This window comes from Bacillus rossius (genome assembly GCF_032445375.1).
Source record: "Bacillus rossius redtenbacheri isolate Brsri chromosome 9 unlocalized genomic scaffold, Brsri_v3 Brsri_v3_scf9_2, whole genome shotgun sequence".
NCBI classification, from domain to species: Eukaryota; Metazoa; Arthropoda; class Insecta; order Phasmatodea; family Bacillidae; genus Bacillus; species Bacillus rossius.
In genome coordinates, this window is record NW_026962013.1 from 9,309,453 (window position 1) to 9,335,190 (window position 25,738).

A 25,738-nucleotide genomic window follows, 5' to 3' on the forward strand; every position below is an offset into this window, starting at 1 on the left:
ACTTTATTTACTTTTTGTGATAACTAATTTATATTAGTTTAACTGAAATAAATTTATAGCTTTAGTATTTAATCATCTGTATCATGTTTATTTTTCTGTCACATTAACATTAGTTTTTAAAGTAAAATTTTAGCTGGTTCCGTTTTTAAATGCACATAGTTATTAAAATTGTAAAAATGTTTTCGTTCACTCATTTAATATTTTTAAATGTAGTTTTTTTCAAATGTACACTTTTTATTAATTTATATATTTATTAATATAATCTTTAGTCGGTGAAATTTTTAATGTCAGGTTTGTGTAAAATTTAATTTATGCGTGTATGATCTCAAATAATTTTTAGTTGAGGTTTAGTTTGCTTTTTTTTAATATTGTATGGCATTATTATTAAAATGTAACTAGATCATTGTGTGCCACATACCCTTATTCTGCTGCTAACAACTTTGCTCTATACTTTTTTTTCCCCACTGATAAACAGCAGATATGTAGTAGAATGTGAGTGTTTTTCCATTTCGTGATGTTTTTGTATTGCGTAACTCTGCAAGGACGTTGGTACTACATGCACATATCTGGAAATGACATGTAAACGGTTCAGTACAGCAGACCTTTTGCGTAGTTTTTTTAAATAGCCATACAAACCTCTGGAGGGGATATGATAACATGCGAGGTGTTTGTGCCTTTTCTTTGCCCCCTAGCATTTGTGATCGACGTTGGATTGAAACGAGCGATGTATTTTACAGAATACGCTGGTTTAGTGATTGTAGGAATGAAGTATCCTTGCTAGTTCTTTAAACTATAAAGCTTAACAACAAATTGTTTTAGTGTAGGTTGCACGGTGAAAATTTAATAAACTTATTTAACAGTTCTTAGCTAACAGAAACTTTGTTTTAAGAGCGTTTTTTTTCGCTCTTACAAATAATTATGACGAAAAGAAATGTTATATATATATATATATTAGCAATTACTATTAAATTTTACACAAATTTCAATCCCCAAGATTTTCTACACGGACGAAGGAAGTAATTGGCAAGCATCGTAACCAATCAGCTACGGGTTATTAATTGAAACCTGTTCACAATAACCAAGTTTCCCTTTTAAAGTATTTGGTTTTGAATTTATAGTTCGTGTGTGCCAACTTTGAAGTTATTAAGTGAAGTAATTTTGATTTTATCTTGTGGCCTCAGAAAAAAAGTTACGTGGTGTTTTGGCGGCGAAGAAAGCAAATGCCATGCGAAGTTTTCTTTCCATTCGAAAAGCGCATCTTTTCCAGCTAGAATATAGTGTAGTTTAAAATCTATTTTGGTTTTTCCTTGACCACCAGAACGTTTTCACTATGCGCGCTACTTTCTACTGGGTATTACGTCACAGAACTAAACCACTTGAGCCGTGAGTATAGGCCTTATAGGCCTAAAACGTTTTTGGTAGCTGACATAAATACACGTGAATTAAACGATAAACTCTGGGCGAGTAAAAATGACTGATACAAAACAATTTCGCCTAATTCCACCGCGTGTATGTGTGGTACTACGTGATCTGAACCATAATTTATATTGGGGAGGAAGAAAAAAATTGTAAAGGAATGGAACTGAGAATTTACTACAGCTGAAATGCAAATGTTTTATTATTGTGAAATATATACTGTTACTTGATTCCCCTCACCTCAAGTATTCAGCAATCTTTTATATCGAACGTTCTAGTCGATAATAAATAAAGGGTGTTTTGGAAATTTTTGGCCGTAATTTTAATGTTTGATAGAGGAACCAGAACAAGTGTTTTTTTTTTTTGCTAAGGGAACAACTGTCCGGAAAACGCAACCCTGCAAAGTTACAGGTGCGAACAGTAGCGCGCAGATGTAGTTTTCACACGCATGTAGGTAGGCTCTCTCCCCCAAACGGTGCTGTTAAAAAACAAGCACGATTCTTCGCGCTTTGGCCAGAGTGTCAACTAATGCTGTTCGGCCACGTAATCCAGGCAGGGTGTCCACAAGGAAAAAATATTTCGTACCAACTTAGGCGAGAAAAAAGTACTAGATTTGAAAAAAAAAGCAATAAATTATAATTTGTTACGGTTTTAACAATTTAGGAAGTTAGGTATAATAAAATTGCAATGCTCTAACTTAAATATGTATCACACCACACGCACATACATTCCATAGTTATTGAAAATTACGCTTAATAATAAAACATATTGGAGTTACTGTAATATTATTATATTAAAGGAAAAAAAAGTACAAGATCTGAGCGTAAATGTACTAGACCACTAAAAGTACTAGATCTAGTACGAAAGTACTAACTGTGGACACCCCGGATCCAGGATGTCTTCCTCGAAACATGGCGTTCTCCCGATGTCGGCGTCCAACCCTTCGCGGTGAAGAAACTGCCAGTTTTCACGCAGTCGTGCGGAGGAAGGTCTTCCTGTTCGGTACACACTTGTGTCGTGAAAGCGCCCGTAGTAGATGCTCGCTGCTTCTGCTGCAGTTTCTCTCGCCTCGCCCGGCACGCCTTGGGCTCCATCGGCCACGGGAAGCCTTCTTTCCACAGACGAGAGAGCCAATCCCCCGATCGTGCATCTCCGGGAGTTTTTTGTCCATCGTAAAAGGTTAGGTTAGCTACATTATAAATAAATACTGTAAAACATTGTGGACGGTTGATTTGGTTAGGATAGCTACATTAAAGATACTGTGAAATCATTTAAACGGTTTCCTAGCCCTGGATAACTACATATTAAAAAAGTTATTTGCTAAGCAACCATGAAATGATTTTACAGTATTTTTAATGTAGCTATACTTAACCTAATATAACCAACCATCCACAATGTTTTTAAAGTATTTATAATGTAGCTAACCTATCCTAATCGACCGCAAAATTTAATCCCACACCGGTTTATACAATGAGATAGAACGGGGGAAAAAAAAGCGAGCATGAACATAGGGGAACTTCGGGTGTGGCTCTCTCGTCTGTGAAATGGCTCTCTCGTCTGTGAAATGAAGGCTTCCAATCGGCCATCTCTTGCGAATGTAATAAGTATGTCATGCCGTTGTCGTTCCTCGAATCTGTGATCTCAGCACCTTCCTTGCCCACTAAACCGCCGACACTGCTGTAGTCGCCCCGAAGACAAAAAAAAAACGTGTAAACGCACGACTACTGAACTTGTCTGCTTCCCACTGACCGCCTGAGCAATCGTGTGTGCGAAAGTCAAAAATTTCGCGCTACTTGTTCGTAGCTGTAACGTTGTCAATGTTGCGTTTTCCGGACATTTGTTCCCCCAACAAAAACAGCTTTGCTGGCATTTTCTGCCTCTCTTTGGATGCACGCACAAGAGTTCCCGAACATCCTGTGTGTGTGTATGTATGTTGCTCGACTCTGCGAATCACCTCCGTATTACGGTGCGTGACAAATCACTGGAGCAAGCAAGTGATAAGGTAGATAAGTAAAACTCAACAACCGGCACTTGCATTTTAGAGCGCGCCGCCGCCTCGCTGCTGAAACTGAGTGCGCACGAGTGATGGAACGAACATATCGCACATTTCGTGACATATCGTATCGCAAAATTCATGCTAATATTTTCCGAATACGAATATCAGAAAAAAGATCGTAATTTTTATTAGGTGAAAATAATATTAAATAAGACAAATATGAATTTCTTACTATTTTTATATGAAAAGTTATTTCTTACTCCTTTAAAAAAAAACTTAAATTGTTTCACTAAGATAACTTTGCAATTATATCTTTGATCAGCCTTAACTTCAACGTTATGGTATAGGTAATGAAGTTTAGACTTAGTATTATAAATCAACTTTTCGTTAGAAAACTAAAAAAAAAATACATAATTTAAAGAAATAAAAACACATCCTTCTCCTATCAGTCTTTACTTACACATTTTGAAATTTTGTGATTTAAATAATCAACTTCTTTTAGAAAAAAAATAGATTAATTAAAAAAAATTAGTTTTCTCGTAAACTTTTATGCCAATACTTTAACGTTGATTTTACTTTCAGTGTTGTTAATAGCCTTTTAAAATACAAAACAAAAAAAAAAAAAAAAAAAAAGACGCTGGGTCGACCGTCTGTCGCGTTAGCAGTTCGTACCAACCCAGGGTTTGAAAACCAAATAGTCGCGTTCGCGTTCGTAAAGGCCCTAAAAATCGACGTTCGTTACGTCACCAGCACACGGGCGCGCAGGCACTGCGCTGGCGTGCGTTCCGTTCGTCCTGACGCGCGCGACCGTGGTGTCAACAGCGGGTTCGTGTTTGGCCAGACGGTCACACACGTGGGCCAGATGTTTTCATAACTTGTAAGAGCGCGTACTGCAAGTTACGTTCCGAGAGTGAGTTTCCTGTTTATAGAACAAAGGCGCGTATTTCAACCGCGCTGCCGGCCAATTAAGCGGGGGGAAAAGCTCCGAGGTGGACGGGCCACCTTAATATGGGGATGGATGATGGAGCGATTAGGAGGATGGGGAGGGGAGTTTGTCCGCAAACCGGTTTGTCCCGCTGTCCGCCCAGCCGGCGCGCGCCTGCAAAGGTCGGGATGTGTGGACACGGCCTAGCGAACGTCTTTTATTTATTCATCCGTCGGTCCCCTTTTTTGGTGGCTCTTTCTTACAAATACTCTACATTTACATTGCAAATAAATAAATAAATAAATAAATAAATAAAACAATCGAGCATAAAAAAAAGATATCTTGATAAAGTAGGTACGGTGATAAGGAAACTAGCTTGAATGCCAACTAAATGTTGAAAGGTAAAAGTTAATCAGAACACGTAACTCAGAATATTAATGGTTCAAACATTCGCCGCCGTAAGATGTAAGACGTTATTACATTAGTACCAGTCCCTCACACATTCAAACACATGTATGATCAAGCATCTCATGGATGCTTATTCAGCTTGTGCTTAAAAGTAGCAAGGTTATTAGGTTTCTTTGTCGCCGGGGTCCAGTTCGTTCCAGATTCTGCTACTTGTGAAAGCCTCGTCAGATTTTTTTTTTTTTTAATTTCCTGCCATACGTGGGTAAGATTGGGCTTTGGTTCGGAAGGAACTGGCTCTATAATCCCAATCCATGCAAACAGGACGATGGTTGGTTCCTTATTCCAGTGTAGGTCATGCCAGATTCTTTTATTAAGTTTCTCTGGATGTTGTAAGGGAATTTTGAAATTTTGGAAAAATGATCTGAATCTTACTTTCACGGAATTGAATAATCCATAAGTACAATACTATGGGAGTGTTACAGGGGTATACGAAATCCTAAAATAAAATCTTATCATTCTCGTCAACAAAAGGAAAAGTTGAAAGCAAACAGCAGGTAGAGGTTCTTACCCTCCCCCCAGTCTTTTCCACGTAATGAAATTCTGCGAACGGTCTTGCATTGTAGGAATTGGCGCAATAATCCATAGAGGTAGTTAACGTTTTAGGATAGTAACAATTTATGAATACCTAGAAAAGTCAAAAAGTCAGGGAATTCCTTTTGGGGTTTTTTCTGGACTCCCTAAAGTTGTGACTGTTCTAATTTGTGTTGATCACCCACATCCCCTCGATATAAAAACGCTTCCTTTGGCTCAGCAAGTAGATTTGTACGGAATTAATATTAAAAAAAATTGAAAATATAAACCACTTCAGGATTACGTCATTTCAAAATATATGTGTGAAATATTACTGGCAGTAAAAGCATGCTTGCGAAGTTATTAAAATAGCGTGAAAACTTTCTGAAAGTATTGAAGTTAGTAACAGTTGGTGCAAAGTAAAGTTTGTTTTACGAACCTAAGTATTGAAAACACAGTCGCCAAACTAAGTCAAAGAAATCTTAAGATTATACTAAAACTATGTTCGTTAATTAAGAAATAGGTGATATTTAATTAATTAGGAACGCTGCCGGGACACTGCGCGCTTCGTCCTCATGCGACTTCCAACCGGAAGTCATTTGTACGGTGACTCGTCTGTTTTAAACCCCACACCGGTTAGCGCACGCGATTTTCGCCGCGGTAGTTCGGCGTCCAATTGTAAAAAAATAGTGAATCAGTCGTTACCTCTATGACGCTATTTGAATAAACCTGAGGGTCATGATGAAATAAATTTTTACCGTTTCTGAACTCTGCATTTCATTACGTCGTAACATTAACCAAGACCACAACAATGCGTACGACGGCAAATTTCAGTCGTTTTCCACAAATGAATGTCCGTGGTTGACTGATCCGTTACGAGGTGAATATTTTTTTTTGACGAAAATGTACTCGTGAAGTGTCTTGATGTGATGGTGTCCAAAAACAGCCCCCGCGAATGTTACCAATTGTGTAACGATTAATCTGAACTCGTTCATAAGTTACGCATCGTTGCGTGTGCAGTCCACCGTAAATCGACCAATCGATACTGCGCCCGTGTGGTGTATATATAGTCAGCCTTCTGCCAACTGGTGTAGCGCGCACGTAAAGATCTAGTTGGCTCACGGGTAAAAAAATAAATAAAGGCTTATCGCTACAATTTATGGTTGGTGTGTTGCAAAGTGTGTAAAAGAAAAGGTCAAGTAAAATGTGACTTTTAATAGCCTTATCGTAAGAATTTCCACTGGTAAGAGTCCATTAGAAGTCAGAACGTATTTCAACTTCAAGAAACATCTACTGACTTCATCGATATCATTCACAGCGGATCCGCCGACCTCCGTGTCTCGGTTGGTTGAAGCGAAGGGTTCCGAGTCTTGCGTTCAGAGTAAAACATGGATGTGTGTGAGTGTTTATTTTTATACTGTGATACGTACAGGGTTTAGCGTTTAATGCGCCCCAACTCCTTCTCAGTATTACTCGCAGGAAAAAAAAAAACACGTGACAGTAGTAGCGCTCAATGGTATGTTTGCATTACACTTATTGAAGTCAAATTTCTTTAGGTGCCTTATGAAGAAATTATGGAGAATTTTTACGATGCGCGAGCACAATGCAACTAAATTTTCACAGGAAAAAAAAAAGGCTACATTAAAAAGTGCTACATACAAATTAAAATATATATGTATTCTTTAATCTTAGTGATTAACTAAAAATTCTGGCCCATATCATTAAAAACAGTTAATTTATTGTGAATATTACTGACATAAATTGTTTATAAACTTTTTCAAGTTTATTTATATAAGAGGTTATTTTACCGTATGTATAATTTATTTGTATTATAATATAAATTACATTATTATTGAATAAATAATAAAAATTAATAAAAATATAATTAATATTCAGCATATTTATTGAAATTCATTATTTAAAATTTTTAAGATTATTTTACTAAATGAAATAATTATTTTTAAACGTGTGTTCATTCAAATATTAAATACCGACTTTTTTTTAATTTGACGGAATGTATGCTTTACCAACCGTATTTATGTCACTCCAGTCCTTTCATTGTTGTTTTTTTATTCTTTGCATGCAAAATTTAAAGTAGTTACATATTTTATTATGCCAATTAAGTATAACTTCTAACGCGCGTACAGAAATACACGAACCAATTTTTTTTTGTGCCGACATGGAGGTCGTTCAGACGGCCAGGTCAAGCGCCATACATGTAAGTGTACTCTGAAGAGAGTGCGCTACGAGAGACAGTCTGTGTGCCCAGGCGAAGGATTGGCGTAGGTACATTTCACCCGCACTTCAGCCGTACCTTTGAATATATATACTGTATAGAAGTCGCCAGCCCAGGTTAAAATTTCTAATACGGTTTTGAGGTAGTTGGTTAATTCACCGCCGCAATCGCCACCATCTCTAGGGCATCGACTTGTGGTGGTCCCTAGCGGACAAGTGTCGAACTCTTGAAACACCCCTTCCCCCTCCCGTTGAAAGTTCTCGAGCTGCAGTGAATGATTGATGAGGGGTGCGGGGTATGACAGCAGGCGACAGCGCTGCGCTCTAACGTGTAAATAACAACTAAGACGATACAGGGCGTTACGGCAGCGCACTGCAGTGGTGAAGTTCCCAAGCTGCTCATCATACGCTTCTGAAAAACGTAAGAGTAAATCCTATCCACTCGCGACTTCTATACAGTATATATATTCAAAGGCCGTACCGTCTGCAGGGCCATCGGCCTTCGGGAGAACACAAGCCGCCCGGGGGCAAGTAATGTAAAAGCTTTTTTTTTCTTTCTTAAAGACATGTATGATGAATACGAAAACCTCAGAACTTAACGGCGGCCATTAACTGTAGAAGTGTGAGCCGTGCACATCGCATTACTCGTGAGCGTTTCCTGTTAATACAGTTGAGACTCGGTAATCTTCGTCCTTTTCAGAGTAAATACTAGAATTTAAAAAGAAAATCTCTATAAACTCAACTGGGTTTCCTTGGTGCCCTTCCAACCCTTTTTTTTCCCGTGCCCCTTCCTTCTCCGTCGCCCTGAGTGCATCACTATGCGATGGTGCGGTATAACCTGCCAGGGAAGTGACCGGAGCGGCCGGCGGGGTGTGTTAGAGGAGGGGTCGAGGGCTGCAGCGGGGGTGCGGCCGGCAAGCACGCGCCGCTGCACGAGCTGCTGTCGGCGGCCTCGCCCCGCGCCCCTGCCTGAATCGATTAACGCGCTAGGACCCCCGGTGACCCTCCCCTGCCCCTCGGCGAATCTGTCTTCGACCTCTCTCTCTCCCTCTCCCTCTCCCTCTCCCTCTCCCCCTCTCCCTCCCCCTCCGCGAGTTCGCAACTGCCTGCGGGGAGACCTGGCGTGTGGCCTGCGCCCTGCAGCGCCCCCCCCCCCCCCCCTCATCATGTTGCTTACTGTGCAGGTTTTTCAAACCCCATGATTAAAACATAATGATCTGGAGAAAATAGCATAAAGAAATAATGCGACAACTAGCAAAACAACCCGTTTCTTGTCATATTATAGCAGGTTTTCCAATTAGTTTAGCCATAGAATTCCAATTTGTACTATCGGGTAGGTACAAGCATTAAAAAATAAAATAAAATTGTAACACAACTTGACGGTCGGGCCCCGGGTACACTCCCATCTCCTTCCCCCCTCGGTGGTCCTGTCTGTGGTCATTGGTAGATGGCGATTTCAATATTTTTTGTATTTTGATTGTATGCTTTTGAGGTGCTCTCTTCAAGCTCATTAGTGAGGTTGCAGTTTACAAAAATCAGCATGGAAGTGGATGTGTAACAAGAAATTGCTTCTGGTAAACGTCATTCTAGGTGACTGCGTAATTTTACGTGAAACCCGTTTGAAAGCAGACAGACGTGGAACGATACTCCTAGAGTTTGGGTTGATTGTATTGGTTTCCTGCCCCAGCCTTGTGTCGATGGCTTTGTCGGGCGTCCGCTGAAGCGTGCTCTCGACGACCAGGGTCTTTTTTTTTTTGCACCGAAACGTTGGCAAGCCGGGCGGCCTTGGTCGCGCGCACGCTTCTGAAGAAACAGGTGGCACGCCTGGTCGAGTCCTGCAACACGGCGCCTCGCCGCGAGTGGCTGGGGGCCGCGACTCGCTCCAGACGCGTGTCTCGTGTCTCGTCGTGTCTCCGTCTCTCGTGACACGTGTCTCGTCGTGTCTCGTCTCACTCGTGACACGTGTCTCGTGTGTCTCTCGTCGTCTCTCGTGGACCTAGAACCCGGGGCGTGTTCCTTGAAACACCACCTACCTGGGCTGGCCTCCAGAAGAAACTACTCAAGATATCCCAGTGCAGCCTGTTTTGGCATTTAAGAACACGCTGAAAAGGCGGGAAAGTAGTTCACCTTCCTCATTTCGTTTTTAAACTGTATTTTAAGAAGATTGAAAATAAACTGTTTTCTGAATACCTTTTTAGGCATGGAAAATCCTGTACACATAACTTGAAACTACTCTTACCTTAGGGACTTGCGTTGCACCTTTTCTTTTTATTTTTCCGCCAAATAATGTTATGGTTACCATTCAGATCTCATAGTTGGCCTGTGCTATGAGATACCGCGCTGGAACCACCAACGAGCGTCGCTCTAATCATACCCTGGTGTCTAGAAGGGTACCTTAACGTTCGTCATTTTTTTACAAGAAATTTTGGCCTAACGGTGTTACTGGATGAAGTAATTTAGACATACGAGAATGAGGTTTGCAGTTATGTTACATTCTGGCACAGATCTTCAAAGATCTCGTCAGCTCTCTGAAGGAAATCCCCTTGAATACATCCCGTGTGTTGGAAGCCGTGTTTTTATCTGGTTGCAGAACGAGACTCCACAGACCAACAAGTCTTGTGTCGTACGCATAAGAAACTAGGTGACAAAAAAAAAGCTTTAAATGTAGTGCTTGACTTATCGTATTGTGCAGTCTGTACAGGCAGGCGACGAGTTTCATGTCTCTTGCATATGCGACTATGCGAGACTGCAGCCGCTATCACTCGTATTTTTTATATTTTTGACTGCATTTTACGTTTTTTTACCTTCGTATTTTAAGGATTGGTACCATTTAAAGCGTGCCATTATCGGTTTTGGCATATTGTACCTTGGTTTATTGTGTAATCCCAGCAAGTTTTCATTCGGCTGTGAAAACTCTTATCTGGGCTGCGGGGTAATTTTTTTTTTTGTCACTGGCGGTAGGGAAGCTAGGGATACGGTTTTTTGCCCCCCGTCGCCCAGGTTTTCCAGTGGGTTTGGAATCTGTGACGTCGAAGGTTGCGCTCGGAGCCAAGCGAGGGTGTCGTAAAGAGTAAAAGGGAAGGCAGGGGAGGTGGAAGACGCAGTAAACATTTCAAAACGCCCATAAAAAGGGATGGGGTGGGGGGGAAGTCAGAGAGGCAAAGCCATCCTTTTCAGTCTTCGCCAGCCCATCTTCCTCTATCTCCCCTCGAGCTCTTCTTCCCCCTCCCCCCTTCATTGTTGTCCGCGGCCCGGCGGGTACCTGCTCTCGCGAGCGACAGAAACATATCGAAATATTATGCCGAGAATGTGTTTTACACGTACCTGGACGTCAGTTTTTTTTTTCCCCCGTCGTGAAGAGATTTCTGGACGAATTGGGTTGCAGGATCAGCAGGGTTTAGGTGTTCTCTAGGAATCTGGCTCGCTATCATCTTGCGGTTTGGAAGAACTTGGTCATTGCGTGAAACGAAACCTTTATCACGGCCAAGGTTTCAATCTGTAGGGTTTATGGGGGGGGGGGGGGGGAGGAGAAAATCGGTGGCACAAAGGCTTTGCGCGTGGGGATAACGGGACAGGAGTCATCTCATCACGCGGTCTAGGCCCGTATGCATGAAATAAGCGCGAAACTATTATGTTCATTGAGTTTTTCCTTAAAACATAGTCTGTCGTTATTACTATATCATCCCCGTTTCACAGTTAACATTGCCTCCTCGGCGAGGGGAATTTTTTTTTTTAAATTCCAGGACCCCCCCCCCCCCCTCCTTCACCACACTGGGCTGACGTTTACGATTCGTTTCCTCCAAAAATTCCAATACAAATCCGGCCGTAACTCCGTCAAGGTTAAGTTCGGGGAAGCATGGGAAACCAAACTCTAAAAGACCAGCGGGGTGATCATGAACACACACTCTGCGGTGCAAGACACGGCAAGCAACGCAGGTCGTGGGAAGAAGCTGTGCGATTAAGAGCACAACATTTTTCGTTCGTTAAACTCCCGACTCTTGATGACGTTGTGTTGGCATGAACTAGAAATAAGTGTGTTTGTGAGGGAGGGGTCCGGGTTAGGGGAGGGACCTAGGTGCCATGACTAACTCCCCACACATAATTCTAAGACTATAACTACTAGATGGGTTGGGGCCCAGGTAAAAACCTGCACAGACACACTGGGCACAGTCATGCGGGGTGCAAGCTTGCATGCATTAAGTGTAGGAGAATACAAGAGACAAAGAGGATGGTCCGGATGAAGAGTTGGACACAGTGCGGGGGTTGTGTACTTGGACTCGTGGTTCGCTTTGCTTTTTATCCAGGTCTGGATGTTGTAACCAGTGACGCAAGCGCCCCTGGCGGCAAGTGGGCAAACTAGCCACTGTTCCGGCTCCGGGTCGCACCTAAAACCTTAAACTAGAAAGAAGAGAGTTGGTACAACTGGCCCCGCGGACTGGGAAGTACGACGAGAGGGGAAGCCTTCTTTTCACAGACGAGAGAGCCAAAACCCGAATTTCCCCGAAGTTTTATGTTCTTTTCCGTATCTTTAATGTAGCTATCCTAACCAAATCAACCGTCCACAATGTTTTTAAGTACTTATAATGTAGCTAACCTAACCTAATTGACCATTAGTATCCTTTTATCAACACCGCCATATTTATTTACAATTAACAAAAAAAAACCGAAGATGCACGATCGGGCGTTTGGCTCTCTCGTCTGTGAAAAGGTTTCCCCGACGAGAGTCAAGGGGCAGTGCTACCTGCTGTCCGTAGCTCGGGCCGCGTTGACGGCTTCCACTGGGACTCGCCCTCCCCGCTCCCCGCACATCGCGGGTTACAGCTCCACTCCACCACTATGTTCACTCATTACACCTCAATCAACCCTTAAGGCTTGGTCCCTCACGCAATTTTGATTTATCTTTTTTTTTCCCTTCAATACTTTTATTTAAAGGCTAGTTACAAAATTTAACCTCGATATTATCTTTGAAAGTTTTGTGCAATGGGATTGCATGACTTGATGTAAGCTTTTGGACATACGCCATTGCTAAGCACATGTATGTCTGTAGAAGAAAACTACAAAAAACACAGAAGACAAAAACACAAATTAAGCAAAAAAAAACATATTCCTGTTATGGAATATGATGTGGTTTTCATATCCTGTTGACAACAGTAATTTTTTGCTTAATTTGTGTTTTTTGTCTTTTGGTTTTTTTGTAGTTTTCTTCTACAGACATACATGTGCTTAGCAATGGCGTATGTCCATAAGCTTACATCAATTTACCTCGATACTTCTCTTGCATTTTTTTTTTGCCACAGTATTGTAAACATATATTCACTTAGCTCAGTAGCATAAGTGTTAGAAGGCTCGCAAATCTTCGTAACCACAAATCTACGCGCCTTTTTACACTTGTTTGTGTATCTGTGTGTGTAAGCTGCTTGAAGGTAGTCGAGTGGTATCTGTTCACGAGAAGCATTTGAAAGTTCCGTTTCCGTACTTCGTATTTAAGCTGTGTTTTCAGGAGAGAAGAGATGGCTTAAACCGTGTGTTTTGAGAATAATTTTCAGACATGAAGCGCACGGTAAATATTCTTAAAAGCATCCAAAGGCATCGCGTAACACCTTAATCTTAATTTCTCTGCCATCTTACATTGTGGTTACCACTCAAGTATCACAGTTGTCCCTATGCACGACGAGACGTCTGCGCTTAGAGGCGACACCACGCTAGAAGCACCAGCAAGCGTCGCACTTATCATCCCGCCTCACTAACACACATGCACCACGACTAGGCGGGCCCCTTACGCCCTGCGTTTACTTTGACTAATTGACCTCGCTTCAACTCTTCTTTAGTCAGTTCCCCAGTAAATATCGTTATAAAGTACGTGCTGCCGTTAAAATACCTTCTCGTGTTCGTTTTGGAAGTGCCTAGCGAAATTAACTTAAAAAGATTAATAATCTAATGGCTATGCAGTGTCTAAAAAGAATGAGAGAAATAAGGGAAATGAAAATAATAAAAAAGAAGGCCTCTTGTAATTAAAAAAAAGTGGGAGAAAAACGGACGAAGCTTATTCATTCGTATTTCTTAATTATTTAATTTTTACACTTGATCTTTCTTATCGTGACGCGGTTCGCACTAACGAGAAGACCGGAGGAAATGAAAGGCGAAACCTAGGAACAAGACGTCGACCTCTCCCCCTCGCTGCAGTGTTTCGCAAAACCCCTTCCTTTCTGCATTTTTTTTGTGTTGTAGCCGTCGCGACTCCCCTCCCCCTCGGCCGCGGGGTGAAATGCATGCTGACGTAAAATCAATGCCGGCAGCGCGGCCTGCCACCCTCCGAGAGCACATGCCGACTCGGGAGCGACTGTCTGGGACCATCGATTCCAGACGAGGTAGACTGACGTTAGGTCTTGTGCTCAATGCGCCCAGCGATGGCTCCCGTGGTCAATGTACACAGACACACACACACACACGTGTAAACTGCTGAGTTTTTTATTTCTTTTAGTCTCAAACGGAAAGCTCTTAATTTTTTTGCTGACTTCGCGAACATGCATTGCTCCGCAGATGGTATGTATCCTAATTTTGTTAAGGAAAAAAAATAAATTGTTAAAATATATATCATATATGGTAAATTATCCAGAATGTTTATTTTTAGTTTTTAAATATGTAATAAATTATATCCATAAGTGTTTTTTGCCTTTTAACATTGTCAATTGGAGTACATTGGGCACGGGCGAATATCTGCAGGTTTTTCCTTTGGCAAAAGGGGGAGGGATGAAATTACGTGTTTCATTATTTTTTCAGTAAACAGCCTGTGAGGAGGGAGGGGGAAAAACATTCTTTTCACAGACGAGAGAGCCAAACCCGATCGTGCATCTTAGGGTTTTTTTTGGTTCATCGTAAATGTTTTGATAAAAAGGATACTAATGGTCAATTAGGTTAGGTTAGATACGTTATAAATACTTTTAAAACATTGTGGACGGTTGATTTGGTTAGGATAGCTACGTTAAAGATACGGGGGGAAAAAAGCGCGCTTGAATCTCGGGTGTGGTTCTCTCGTCTGTGAAACGAAGGCTTCCCGAGATTGCGGAGGGGGGGAGTGTCGTGGTATTTACGCCCCTGCTGCACGAGGCAGGCCACCGGGCGACTGGCGAGACCCGGGGCAGGCCAGCGCTGCGGGCTGTCTGGACGGCTCGGCTCGGCGGGAGCATGTGTGGCACACGTGCTGCGCCCAGATCCACGCCAGCTCCTGCACGAGAACAGCTGTCCGCAGCCGCCAGTGTCTAGTGTGCCCCTTCCGCCATCTTATCGGATTCGCTTTTTCAAACAGTTCATTTCTCCGATGATCACGTTCATAGTGCCTCGTTTTCCCCGAACGGTTTGCTGGTATTCGCTTGGTCTTATTGGTAGAGACCGGAAAAAAAATCCCCGAATTCCTTTCGAGTCAGGTAGGAATCCAAACTCGTTTAGCTTAATGCTGCGTCAGTGATCGTACCGCAATTTACCTGGAGGACTCTGAGCCAATGGCAAACAATCAACAAAAGAAGTATCGAATCATAAGAATCGCAGTAAAAAGGTGTCCCGAGTCGGTAGCCAATTACCAGGTGATAGTTGCCCGCGTACATACAGAATCGTGGAGTCTATCCTAGTGGTCATTGAAACCGCGAATTTTTCCAGTCCCTATCTATTGGGCATAGAAAGCTGTTATGTAGCCTACCAATAACCGGATAATACGACAAAAATATTTAAAAAAAAAAAAGTAAACCTGCCGAATGTGTAATTTTACAAAAACCTTTTTTGCAGTATTGTTTGTGTTTAGTATTTTGGGTCTCGACTTGTACAGCAGTCTTAAGCTTTACGGGATAGCGGATACAAAAAATATACTTTAAATTGAAAATTGTATGAAAGAAGCAAGAATTAAACAGTTACAGAGCTTGCTATATTTTACATCACGGGCGAATATCCCGGGTTTGGCAAAGGCAAACACAACAACCCCCCCCCCCCCCTCCCCCAAATCAATAAGTCCCTCTGAGGAGGTACGCTTGCGCTTGCAAAATTGTAACTGTCTAGTGAGAATTATAAACGTTACTCCCTCTCCTCCGGGAATCTCTAGACTTATGTCCATGCTTCTGTCTTGTGTAAAGTATCGTCTCGGTTGTCACACATCGCGCGACGTCACCGTTGAAAGTTCTCATGCAGCGTGTGTTGGGCATGTTAACATCGACCTACGTGCCGTGGGCCGAGATGTGTGACTGGAGTGTGAAGGGCGGTGACGCAACTGGGACCAGTGTCCTCCGAAGAGTCACGTAGCGGTCGCCTGCATCTCTAGAGGCGCCTCGTAGGAAAAAAAAATTGCCGATAAAATTTTTGACGTGACAACGTCTAATAAATCCATGAACGCCGGCTGTACGCACGAAAAAGTGTCTCGTTACGCACATTGTTCCGTTACGCTATTTGTACGCTTGCGCCGCATCTCTCTTCCAATCATAGGCGTGCGCACGGTAGGTGCCACAGGTGCCTTGGCACCACCATTAGGGTTAATGTTATTTTGTTTTTTACAAGCAGAAATAATACATTCTTACAAAAAACCGTATTATTTCAAAAAAAAATGTTTTCCGATCGTGTCGAGTTACAGATATGTGCTCATAACACTATCAGTATATCAATTATCAATCGAACTAACTATACACACGGAAACAAGCCAGGTGCAATTACTTGTGTTGTACACGCGAGCCGCGGCTACGAAACTTCTGAAATGCATAGTTCTCCTCGAATTACATAGAATGCGCGCTCGGTGTCCACTGTTCACTCCACTCGGCAGGCGCACGGAACAATAGCCGCCGTCCGCCAGGGTTTATTTAAAAAAAGAGAGAGAGTATAGTTAGTTAAAAGGATAGGCTCACTCGATGACTTATATGCAGTCGCCGACATAACATTTTTGTTGTATTCCAAAAGTTAAAACTTTTGCCCACTCTTATTTGTGTATTTTTATTATTTTAATAATTTACCTATTTGAGGTATGTTACAAAAACTCCCTTGATTTGTTGATTTTAAAACTTAACATTTGAGAATGTTTTTTCTAGCATTTATTTGACGTCTTCAGAAAACATGTAAGTACGGTTTTTCAAAGCCACCAGCATGAATTCCGTGCAAAAAATTTGTGCAATTTACTTTATGGCTCAACAAAGCTTAAAATTGTAAATAGTTTAGTAGTTTTCCTGGCGATTATAATGTTCAAAGTCATAATTTGTCACAAAAAATGTTAAAATTTTTACATTGTGTATTTAATGTTTTTGTTCGTAAACACTTTAAATAGCACCATTTTGCGCTTTCAAATCCAAATTGTTCCGGGGGAGGACCCCCGGACCCCCCGCTTTAGGCTCGGAGCTGTGAATGATAGGGCTGTTGTGTAATCTGGCACCACCACTACTGAAGTCCTGCGCACGCCTATGCTTCCACTCGAATGTTTATAATGTGAAGTGAAAAGTTAATGTGGTTTTCATTGCTTATTACAACAACAATTTCGGCAATAAAGGTTAATTATAATTATTCTTGCATTTTAAAAATCTGATTACTAGTATAATTTCAAGTATTTATTCTTTTATTATTAAAATGATTCAATTTTATTCATAAAGTATGCCATCATTTCATTAATGTTTTGTTATGATGTTGTCACGTTAAACTATCGTTCGTAAACCGACTTTACAGACAACCCCCTTTTTTTTAAAAAAAATATATCTTGTTACCTAAATCCAAGGTAAATTGGATAGTTTTGTGTGTCCAACAAGTCAGCAAGTGTGCAGTATTGGTTTAAATGGATGGTTTAGACATTAAAAAAAAAACTCTGAAAGGTTGATTTTTGTCACCCAGTTGTTGACGGTAAAATGCTTGTAGGTCTAAACTTCACCCAGTAACGTCGCGGTACGCGGTGTGCTATTGTGTGGAGCCTGGCGGCGAGCAGCGGAAAAGAGAAACCATTCGTCCAGGAGCCGGGATCACGTCTGGCCGGCGGGAAAAAGGGAAAACTCGTGTGACCCACTTTCACCGTGTCTACACACGGGAGGCGTGCTTTCGGAAGACAACGCTGAGAGCAGCGATTCACTCAACGGGATAGGGAAGCTTTATTTTGAACAATGTTCTGGACAAAATCGTTTCTTAAAACCCTGTTGTAGCCTACATCAAATTTTCGGCAATTATTTCTGTGTCCAAAGTCGATTTAACATGAACTTGTAGCCAGGACCGCAAATTTGTATAAACCCTTAATATAAAATATTAAAAATGTTTAAATTATCAACTTATTTTAAATCATGTTGCAAAAAAACACAATGTTATAAATTTTTTATCTATCCCCCGAACGCATGATCGTCAAAGTGAATTTGTGGCTGGAGGAGGGAGCAGAGGCGAAGATGCCACGTCCCGCCTTCACTTCGTATGAGATCGTAAAGTAAACGCAGCTGCTTCAACCCCCACGCGTCTGTCGCCGCCAACAGTCTAAGCGTTCCTGCGATCCTGTACTTGCATGCTTCCGACAAGTTGATTTCCTCACAGATGAATAATTAAGTATAATTATAGATTACAATCTATCGTGGAGGAAATATTGATCTAAATGTTTTGGGGTCATTGAACATAGCGGAAAGCAGTATAATTGTATGGGACCGGAAAATTTCGCGGGTTCAATGACCTGCAGGATGAACTCCACAGTTCTACGTACACTCGGTCAAATGTCACCCACTTTTTGGCTGCTGTCTTGTGAGGCGTTCCAACGTACCAGCCTATGATTTCGATAAAGCTTTGGTCGGGTGTTTTTCTTTGGCCCAGAGTCATCCAGGTGAGTTTGTAAGTCAATAGTAGAGGTAGCACTGAGGTATAACTATTTGTAATTTTAGCCTGTCGCGAAATGAATTCGCGAATTTTTTTCCGGTCTCTAATAATTAGTGAGTATACCTAATGGGATGGTTGACATTTACGAATAGGCGTGGAATTGTTAAACTGGCAATACCTGCTTAAAAGCTGTGTAATTTTTGTGCTCATGGTGAATTACTAGTGGGTTCTCCCGAAAGCGAAGGATTTCACTCTGGTGTCAGCCGCGCCTGTGACGTGTCGTGAGACGCGCGGGCGTGCGAGGTGTCTGATTTGGGGGGGGGGGGGGGGGCATCGTCATCATCGTCATCATCGTCATCGTCATCGTCATCGTCGCCAGAGCGAGGCGAACTGATCGACTCTCGTGTCGCGACAACTGTTGAGTGACGTAAGCTTCAAGTGGGCGCCGGCTTCAGGTTTGAGTTCTTGCGACCGTAAAAAAAGTTTACATTTGACTTTAAAACGAGTTATCATGCGTTATTGTTTCAATCAATGAAAAGGGCTCAGAACTAGCATATCAATCGTAGTAGTTTCGGCTGCGATATAAATAATACCTACTATTTTCCAATATCTGATTAAAAGTGCGATGTTCAGATTATTGGCCATTTGATATTTCTGTTACTTTTAATTTTATAGTTATTAAAAATAGGTTTTTTTCGTTTAATAGTAATTAAAATAAGCATAGTCACAGTATTTGGGTAATTATTAATTTCACCGCTGTACAAGACAGACGCGTGAACACAGGTAATCTTATGTCGTGTGATAGATAGCTAAATCAAGGTTCTTAAAAATCTTTTCTTTAATATTTTTTTTTTCACAAAAACTGGAAAAAATTAGCCGATGTAATTTTTAATTTTATATCTTCAGAAACAATTATAATTTCCATGTGATCAGCGCACGGATGGAACACAGACCCATTGCGATGTTATTTAAAACCTTAGTGAAAGTATACTTCATGTAGGATTTTGAAAAGTGAACAATTTACCAATATTGTAAGATTTTCAACCGTGGGGCTTCGATTTAAATGACTTAATTGTTTTGAGATGTGTGTCGGGAATTGGTGACTTTTTGAATTTTTTTTAAATGTCGTGATTATGACTTGATGAGAGACCGCTGTGAGAATCTGCTCGTGTGTTCCGCCCCCTCGCCCCTGCTGCAAGGGACGCGCGCTCCGGAGGAAGGAAGCCGGGAGCCGTCGAGGCCACGGCAGTCCGTCAGCGGGGTCCACAAGGTCGCGCAGTCGCCGTGTCTCGAGGCCTCTCCTCAGTCCCACTTGCAGTCCCTAGTCGGTCAGACAAGTTGGTGTTCCGAAAAATAGGGGCAAAAAAAAATTGGTTGTCTGTAAAGTCTGTTTACGGACGATAGTTTAACGTGACAACGTCATAACAAAACATTGATGAAATGATTGCATACTTCTATGAATAAAATTGAATCATTTTTATTTTAATAATAAAAGAATAAATAATTGAAAATATACTAGTAATTAGATTTTTAAAATGCAAGAATAATTAACCTTTATTGCCGAAATTGTTGTTGTAATGAGCAATGAAAACCACATTAACTTTTCACTTCACTTTATAAACAGTCGAGTGGAAGAGAGATATATGCGGCGCAAGCGTACAATGAGCGTAACGGGACACAGCGTAACGGAACAATGTGCGTAACGGGACACTTTTTCGGGCGTGCAGCCGGCGTTCATCGATTTATTAGACGTTGTCACGTCAAAAAGGATCGTTTTATGGTAACTAAAGAAATTGTTTTCACAGTAACACGCAAATCGTATCAAAAGTTTTGTCACACGAACAAAACCGTAGTGTGGTCATTCTTTACTGCATATAATATTAGTTTCTTGAATATTAATTAATTTTACCTGGAATTTCAAAATTCTCAAATTTGTTGCGATTTTGGCAGCCAAGAAACATGAAATGTGTTTTTTGTGATATAAATGCAAAACCATATCATGAAGTAAGTCAGTGGCATTGCAGTTAAACCTAAAAAATGTCAGTTCTGCGATAAATTAAATTCTCCTAATTTGTACAACCCAAAAACGTTAAAAAAATGTAACTTTGGCAGCTAATTATGCAAAAAAAGTATACGCTGTATATATTTTTAATTTCGCGAAAGTTAAACAATTGAAAAAAGTAAAAGTTGATCAGTGATTAATATCAATATAAAATCGTGACCTGAAATGGGAGGCACGTCCTTAACAAACGATCTCAGGGCTAGACGTTTAGTACAGAGTATTCCGAGCATCAGCAGCATGATCTGTACCGACCGCTGTGTCTGCCCGTGTTACATTCGCCAGCGACTAGCGCGGAGTTCTTTGAAGTGGCCCGGGGATGTTGCGAGACGGACCATTTCGAGAAACTCCGGGGGTGAAGGTAAGAGGTGGCCGTGTTGTAGAGGAGGGGGGGCTGTTTGCGCGGTTTGTGTTTGTCGAGGTTCTTTGTGGCGGTTGTGGGACAGAGGGGGTGCGCGGGGGAGTAAGGTGAGGGAGGGAAGTTAGCAGACGTCGTGATGTGATTGGCTATCGACCGGGCCCGACGGCCGCACTGTCCCACCATCCCCCCTACCACCTACCTAGTCGTGGTCCCGAATTGCGTGCGTGTCACGGCGCGGTGACGTCGATCCGCCGACCGCCGACTCGGCTGCGCTGTTCCTCGGGCGCTTGCAACTCCCGTCGCGATTGGTGCGGAAACCCTCGAAACAAAACGGTAACTGGAAGCGTGTTAACATTCTCTCTTCTGTACGTATCAGTATTGTGATTTTGCAGCAAGTCTTATTTTTATATAGCGTGATTGAAGACTTAAAGATTTAATATCATTACGAACTATTGCAGTGATTTATTTTAACACGCTTTATATTAGCTTCACCTGTATGTTGTTTGTATGTTTGTAACAGACTCCTTTGGGTGCGATTTTTACCCACTTTAAACGGCCAGATTTCATTCAAACTTTGTAGATTTATCGAGGACCGATGACAATACACTAATTTGATAAGATTATTCCATTATTCAATTTGAAAAATAAGATTTTTGACAATTTATATAATTTCACAATATTTAGTAGGCTAGGTTTATATCGCGCCAAAGACAAACTAAAAGAAAAGAGTTCGCACATTGTAAAGAAAACCATTTCGCTCATGTGCGAACTCATTACTTTCACTTTGTCTTTGGCGCGATATAAACAAAGCCTACTAAATATTGTGACATTTAATTAAATGAAAAGTGAGAGTGGGTTATGATTATTTAAACTTAGGTGCAACGAAATGATGGTTATAATATTAAATTCTAGTAGTCGCAGGAGAAATGAGCGTCTCAAAAGGTTCTCCAAGCAAAATGTTCGTTAAAGTGTTGAGAAACGTTTGTAAAAATATGGTTATTGGTTTTTTTTCGGCGCGACACGAATGACGTATTAGTTTGGGAGACGGCATGGTTGCGTAAGTGAAAAAGAGCTAATTTTTAGAAAATAAAACACCCGGTAAAGATTCTTGAAAGCACTCACGGGCCTTCTGTTTTTGCTTTACACCGATTTTTTCTTCGTATCTCCGCCGTCTTAATGTTATGGTCACCGCTCGAATTTCATAGTTGACCCATGCGCGACGAGAATACTGCGTGTCAAGTCAGAGACTTGCGCTTAGAGGTGATACCGCGTGGGGACGCACACAACGCCGACAGCTAGAAAACTGCCGTGTACCACAACGCCGAAATACACTAACGCCGAAAAATGTCATGGCAGGACTGCCACAAAGGTTAGGTTAGGCAAGGTTAGGTTAGACTAGGCTAGGTTAGACTAGGCTAGGTTAGACTAGGCTAGGTTAGACTAGGCTAGACTAGGCTGGGTTAGACTAGGCTGGGTTAGACTAGGCTGGGTTAGACTAGGCTGGGTTAGACTAGGCTAGGTTAGACTAGGCTAGGTTAGACTAGGCTAGGTTAGACTAGGCTAGGTTAGACTAGGCTAGGTTAGACTAGGCTAGGTTAGACTAGGCTAGGTTAGACTAGGCTAGGTTAGACTAGGCTAGGTTAGACTAGGCTAGGTTAGACTAGGCTAGGTTAGACTAGGCTAGGTTAGACTAGGCTAGGTTAGACTAGGCTAGGTTAGACTAGGCTAGGTTAGACTAGGCTAGGTTAGACTAGGCTAGGTTAGACTAGGCTAGGTTAGACTAGGCTAGGTTAGACTAGGCTAGGTTAGACTAGGCTAGGTTAGACTAGGCTAGGTTAGACTAGGCTAGGTTAGACTAGGCCAGGTTAGACTAGGCCAGGTTAGACTAGGCCAGGTTAGACTAGGCTAGCTTAGACTAGGCTAGGTTAGACTAGGCTAGGTTAGACTAGGCTAGGTTAGACTAGGCTAGGTTAGACTAGGCTAGGTTAGACTAGGCTAGGTTAGACTAGGCTAGGTTAGACTAGGCTAGGTTATATTACGCTAGGTTAGGTTTGATTTTGGTATTTCGGCGTTAAGGTAGCCTACATTTAAGAAACACACAAATTCATTCAGTTGTTATTTCGGCGTTGTGGTACACATCAGTTTTCTAGCTGTCGGCGTTGTGGTAACACCCCGCCGCTAGGAGCACCAGCGAGTGTTGCGCCTATCATCCCACCATACTAGACAGGCCCCTAAAGCCTCCACGCATGACCTCGCGACGTTAACGCCTTATCAAACCAAGTAGAGGCAGTGTTTCCCGCGGCGACGGGAGCGCACGTGTGGGCTCCGCGCAGCTGACGGGGCGAGCGGCCCGAAGTGGCACGCGCCGCGCCGGGAGGTCGCCCTGGCGGCGGGCCCGCGAACCGCTCCGAGGGCGGAGGTCTGGCAACGCCGCGCTTGCGCAACACGAGCCGCGCTTCCCCCCCCCCCCCCCCCTTCCTCTCTAGTCGAGCTCTCGCACTCCTCATTCCTCGACGACCGCGCCGCCGCTTGGCCGTGGCCGAACCAACTACCTCAACGCCATTTTCACGCCTCCGAGAGCTTTCGCCAAGCGCGGCTCCAGAGGAAGGGCGCAGGGGGCGATAGCCCCTTCCGAGCCCAAATTTTACTTATTTCTTTGTAGGGAATATTAATGTCAGCTTTTAAAACTTTAGTTAATTTGCTAAACTCTTCTTTCAATCAAAATTGTATGAAAATACTAAATTTCAGTATTTGAGACCATATATTTAGTGAATATCCCAAGGGTAATGTCATGATTACTAACCGCATCCTCCTGTGTGTGAGAGCCCTGCCCGAGAGGTCTTCCTGGTGCCGCCATTGGTTTTCGCCAACCTTTCGAACACTTCCCTTCCGTTGCAGTAGCTTTCACGTGGTGGTGTGTGCGAGTCGGATCGCTTTTCCTCACGTCGTTTCTTCTGAAATGCATAATCACATTGATATTGCGGTGAATTATAATAATTTTTGTTCAGGCCTCCGCGAAATTTAAAACACGACGCGAAGGATATCTGAAAGCCTGGGCAACATTAATTTATTCTTTAACGAGGAAAACAAATACGAGTCCGGGTTACAGGTTTTTTTTTTTTTTTCACGTTCTGGAAAGTAGGGGAAGTTAAAAATGGTGATGGAAAAAAAATCTGCGAATCTACTTGAAATCCTTGCAAAGTCATGAAAATTCCCCCAGTGATGATAATTTGAGGGGGGGAAATGTCATGTTCCAGTCTGTCATCGCCGCCTGTGAAAGAGCAGTTTGTTTTCAAATGGTGTTCCCAGAACACGCCTGTAAAATGACTTCTGCAAGGTTCTGTTTTAATGTAGGAAGTGGAGAGAGAACTAGACCGGCTGTTTCTGATGGTTTGTTTTTAATAATTGCAAAAAATAGATGAATTATTTAAAATGTTGGTCATGGAAGGTAAGGGAAAAGTCAAGGAAATTTTATACGGAGGGGAAGAACCTGTTTCCGCCAGCGAGTTCGGATGAGACGGCTTTGGAGCAGCGAATGATTGCATTTTCAAGGGGGGGGGGGGAGGGTGAGCGCCCCGAGAAAACCTTATACCACCACGATTTTCCCACTTGCGGAAAATTCCTGGCATGACCACGCTGACCACTCTTCCGCCACGGCCCCGCTTGCATTTTTAATCAGCTCTAAATGCACCCGTGTCAGGTTCGATGGCGCTGGCCCACCAACATGGCCGCAACCGGCCGGCGACGTATGCCTCTGTTTCGAAATGTGGCGCATTCTATTCGAACAAGCTGCTCTGTCAAGAGTTCTTCTGACCGCATGCACGTAGCCAGTGGGAGGTCCGTGGGTCCGGACCCCCCCCCCCCCCCATCTGCCCGCTCACCCCATTTTTCCCCTTTCCAAGAGCAGTGAAGGCAGACTAAGACGATTACAGCAATGTTTCTACACAAGGTTACAGAGAGATTTATTTTGAAGGATAATTGTAATACTTCCACAGTGGACTACAATAAATGGCATTTCCTCCCAAATCTACCCCAACATGCCTCATGTACAGAAGCTGCAGGAATTGTGCTTTCAAGAAGTCTATATTTAATGCAGGTTTACACACGTGTTACTGTAAGCATGTCTTTCATACAAATTTGAAATTTGTTTCTCACGTGTAAAGTAACGTGTATATGTATTTATTCATGACTTGCATTAACGAAGCATAAAACAATTGACTTAAGAAAAAAGTATTAGACTAATTAAATAAAAATGAAAAATATAAAATGTTCAGTTTTATTTTCTCAAGCAAAAGCATTACTTAAATTTTTATGTGAAAAACCAGGGATTTCTAAAAGTGTACTGTTCCCTGAGATTTTAATATGATTCAATGGTTAACAAAGTGTAAAGAAAGGGGAAATACATTATTATTATATTATTATAATGGTAATATTAGAACCCCCCCCCCCCCTTTTTTTTTTCTCCCCCCACAAAATTCTGGCTACGGCACTGTGATGTATACCGAAAAATGCTACATCGTCCTAAAACGACTTCGTTATTCTTAAGGGCCCCGTTTACCTAGGGGTGGGTATACACACGGTGAGCGTAGCTTGTAAAAAAAAAAAAAAAAATACGTGATTTGAAAACCGTTCAAGATATTATTTAACGCTTTACGTAAACACTACGTTGAGGGCGGAAGAGTAGTCCTGTTTCCGTATTTTTTTAAAAATGAAAATCGCTAAAACGGTGTGTTTTCAGAGTAATGATTAGGCATAAAAGAGCCTGTCCAGATTCTTGCCATATAATGTCAGTGACCGTTCTAATCTCATTGTTGCCTATGCACGACGCTTAGAGGCGACACCGTGCTAGAAGCGCGAGCAAGCGTCGCACTTATCATCCTGCCTTAGTAAAACAAATACACCCTTGACTAGGCGTGTCACTTAAATCTGGTCCAAAATTAATAAATGCGTATTTGTTTTCATGTTCGGTTT

The 25,738-nt window shown here is 42.1% G+C and overlaps 1 protein-coding gene across 1 annotated transcript in view; it reads left to right on the forward strand.

Moving 5' to 3' along the window:
• Positions 1-25,738, forward strand: part of LOC134543336 (uncharacterized) — a 283,249-nt gene that overhangs the window by 89,893 nt on the left and 167,618 nt on the right. The window lies entirely within an intron of this gene.